The 4,263-nt window shown below is 35.1% G+C and overlaps 1 pseudogene across 1 annotated transcript; it reads right to left on the reverse strand.

Moving 5' to 3' along the window:
• Positions 1 to 1,512: 1,512 nt before the first annotated feature.
• Positions 1,513 to 3,489, reverse strand: LOC103335940 (7-deoxyloganetin glucosyltransferase pseudogene; annotated as a pseudogene). Its single transcript, XR_514365.2, has 3 exons — positions 3,486 to 3,489; positions 2,889 to 3,401; positions 1,513 to 2,545 (listed from the first exon to the last, which is right to left on the reverse strand). The product of XR_514365.2 is annotated as a 7-deoxyloganetin glucosyltransferase pseudogene (transcript).
• Positions 3,490 to 4,263: the final 774 nt, after the last annotated feature.

A 4,263-nucleotide genomic window follows, 5' to 3' on the forward strand; every position in this document is an offset into this window, starting at 1 on the left:
AACAAAGTCATTGCTAAAAAGAACCATAAAATAAAATATTTGCAAAGGCGATGTCCTCAAAAATTTTGAGCGGATAAGGGAAATTATCGCTCTTTGTCTTTTTTGTGTAGTTGTTACGGAAACTGAGAAACTTTGCAATGAGTAAAGAAGACTAAGCTCCAAAATTTGTCTTTGACGAAAAAAACAAAAACCCTCAAAATAAAAAATAAAAAATTTACTCAGCTCCAAATATACATGTCGGCTATAGGATATCCGCCTCGTTGGCTCCATCCGGATCCGGATTGAAAATTAAACAATATATTAGAAATTTGGTGGCCCACTTTTTGTCTTTTACTTGGAATTAGAAATGGCTGACAGTTTTGTTTTTGTTCTTTCTTTTGATCAATTTTTTATTTTATTTTTTATTTTTGTCTGAGTGTAGAAGATAGAAGATGGGACTGTAAATCAGTAATTATAGGAAATAAAGAAACTAAAATTGTAGTAAATTAATACGGAGAAATACTGACGTGTAGAGTTAATAGAGGCCAATTGATTTGATATGTACTTTAGACTGTACTTCTCCGCCACTCATGTCCTTGTGGTTCTACAAATAACTGCCAATCATATAATGATTCTGAAATTGTGATAAAAAGAGGGTGGATTGCATTTATAATTCATGCCTAAAAGTTATTGGTTATAAGGACCAATATAAATATAAATAACCACATAAAATTAGTATAAATACAGAAACATAGTAACCATAAAGGGTTAATCCAAATAATACGGAGGAGTCCACCGACAACGGCAAACCCATAAGGTGTGTACATCCATTTACAGGCACATATGGCCTAAGAAATTTTGGCCAAAAACCTTTAAAAAATTCAGATATATACTTTAACGCACCAAATTATAACTGTAAATACAACCTTTTAACACTCACAAGTAGAAAAATATAAGAGTAGACTACAAACACACAACAAATTGAATAAGTTGATTTTTACAAAACCTAAAAAACAAAAACAAAAACTGCAATACAAATTACGTAAATAAGAGCTGATTTGCTACCACGTCATCACCAAGATAGTCAAGCAAGCACCAAACTTAGCCAAAATAGAGGGCCTTGAGTGGATGGGCAGGGAGCAGAGGTGGGGGAAGGGAAGGAGAGGAGAGGGATGGAGGCCGCGGGACCCCAAGGAGGCAGCTGAAACTTTTCTCTATTAGGGTTTTTCTTTTTGGCTCTTTATTTGAAACTGGAAATTCAAAATAAAAGAATTATATGAATTTAAAAAAAAATGTATAAAATAATTATTTCAGTCAATTGAGTCCAACAGGCTGAAGGCCGAGGATTTGATTATCATTACCACTTTGCACCAATTGTTGGGGCCATTTCTTAAATTGTGCAAGAATGGTTGATAACATCATATGTTGAATGGATGACAAAGATAATATTTTTATTTTTATTTTATACAAGTGATATTAGAAAGTGAAAAATCAATCCTGGGACTTCGGGTGCATGAGTAAATGCTCTTAAATTACTTGAGCTACAAGCTCCTTGCACAATGACAATTTTTTATATGTAAATAAAATAAAAGCTGCATACCCCCAATAACTCTATGACAAGTTCTCCAAGCCAATGGGCTCTTGTTTGAGCTGCTTAACCAACATATCAAAGTTAGTGTAAGAAGATCCACCAGTTCTTGTAGCTGCTTCTGCCTTCTTCTTCCATTCCATAGCCTTTTCCCTCATCTTCTTCCCTTTCTCACCCTCCATCAACTCTCTCACAAGCCTCTCCACCTTCTCTCTCTTCACTTTTGTGTCAATCTCCATCCCAAACCCCCATTTATTACATAAATAAAAGCAGTTGGTTTGTTGTTCTGCAAAAAAAGGCCAACAAATTAATGGCACTCCTTCACAAATGCTTTCCAAAGTCGAATTCCGACCGCAATGTGTTAAAAAGCCTCCAATTGAAGGATGCTTAAGAAGTTCCTCTTGTGGACCCCATTCCAAAAACAAGCCTCTTTTCTTTGTCTCCTCCATGAAATCTTCATTTGATAAAATCTCTTCTCCATCATCTACAAGATTTGGCCTAATGACCCATAAAAATGGATGTTTGCTATTGGCAAGTCCCCAAGCAAACTCAGCCAATTGTTCTTTAGTCATTATTACTAGGCTTCCATAGTTGACATACACCACTGATTGAGGCTCTCTCTTATCTAACCAGTCCAAGCATTTCTTATCTTCCTTCCACAAATTTGAATCAATTGAGTCCAAGTGATGTGTTGTGGACATGTTGTGTTGAAGGAGTGATAGTGGACCAATGGTGTAGAGCTGGGGGAACTTTGTTGTGATACATCCAAGAATTCTTTCTCCAATTCATCAAATGTGTTGAGGATCACACCTTGAGCTTTCATGGCAATCTCTATTGCTTGTATGTTGTAGTTGAACATTGTATCATCGCGATTCGTTGTTCGGAGGAAGGTGGGGAGATCTTTCAATCGAATTCCTTCCATTGCGGGTATCCAATCAATCACGGTATCAAGAAAGCCAGTACTTAAGTCGCTATCATCTGCACATAATTAAAGCATTCTGCACCTCTCATTTGTGCATTTCCAAAATTAAACCCAAAGTTGAAATTGCAAAATGATACATAAAATATGTGATTTTGTTATTCATAAAATGGAGATAAAGCGTAATGTTCTATTAACAGACTTATAGAACAATCAACATGAACAATGATTTAGTTTGGATGTTCATGTAGCTAAACATGTATAAGTATCTTATGTTGTCAGACAATTTGGTCAGACAATTTGAAAAACTCAAAGTATCTTATGTTGTCAGACTACTTGTTTGCTTGAATAAAAAAGTGTTCATGTTAGGAATCACCATATGCTAGTTATCTAGAAGGATACCTTTCAATGGAAAATAACCTCTTTCTACTAGATCTTCATAGTGTAGATACCCCAACATACCACAACCACTAGGTGTAAATAGACGCATCTCCGGGATGCCAAATTCTTGAGCAACTTGTAAGGTGAAGCCCATCGCTCCATCAGAAACAATACAACTTACAGCTGGCACATCCGACCACGACGAAGCCTTGTTGAGTTTTTTGATGAGGTCTCTGAATGAACGCTGGCCCTCAACCGGCATGGCTCTGCACAACTCCGGGAGGTCAAGTATCCCACCTTGGTTCGTCGGTGGCAAGCCATCGGATATAGTCTCGAACTGGAAATCCTCTACGCCGTTAAGAGCATCTGAGCCTCTAGATTGAAGTAAGCGATTGTAGTTGAACTCTGTGTGGACGAAGGTTATATAGAATCCTTTGAAATGGAGAGGCTTTGCAAGTTTGATCATTGGGTTTATGTGGCCTTGAGCTGGAAGAGGGATACAAATTATAATTTGCCATTTTTTTGATATACCCCCTGAAAGTGTATTTGAGTCTCATTTTGCTCCCTAAAATTCATTTTGTCTCACTTCACCACATACTTGTCTCACTTTGATATAACCCATTTTTCAAAAAATATTAATTTTAAATTCAAATTTTTAAATTTTAAATTTAAATGAGATTAAATATTTAAAATATAAATAAGTTTAAAATAATTTGAAACTTGAGATCCATAAAAAAAATTGTAAAGAAAATTAATTTTTAAGAAAAAAGAAGCTTAAAACAAAAACAAAAACAAAAAATGCATCCCTACCCCTGTACCCTTTCCTCCCCATCCGTCTCCCCTTCTGCTCCTGTCCTCCTCTTCTCTCTCTCTCTCTCTCTCTCTCTCTCTCTCTCTCTCTATATATATATATATATATATATATATATGAGCTAATGGTCCCTTAATTAGATAATTCACGCTAGTATTTCATAGACTAACATGATTCCCTGTTAGAACAATACTCTATTTACTACTATACTAACTTGAGCGATATTGTCCACTTGCAATTAATCACATCACTTGTAGAATTTGTAAGGTAAATGAAACAAAGTGGGTATCTTAGCATATGTGTTGTGTTGTTGTACAACTTAGTGATGTAGTTCTTTTAATCATATCAAATGTTCTTATTAGCAAAGTGACATTTAGTGTTTACTTTATTGAAGGAGGGAAAAGGAATACAAAATTGTTGGCTCCTTAAACTAAGAAGGAACTCCTCCACAAAGTAAATGAGATTCTAATGCTTATCAAATTTCAAAACAAAAAAAAAGTGAAAAGAATTTTAGAAAAAGAAGTTATATGTAATTGACATCTATCAAATTCAAATGTAACATATCTCATTAAACAAAACCTATAT

Source organism: Prunus mume, linkage group LG6 (assembly GCF_029339155.1).
Source record: "Prunus mume cultivar Tortuosa linkage group LG6, ASM2933915v1, whole genome shotgun sequence".
NCBI classification, from domain to species: Eukaryota; Viridiplantae; Streptophyta; class Magnoliopsida; order Rosales; family Rosaceae; genus Prunus; species Prunus mume.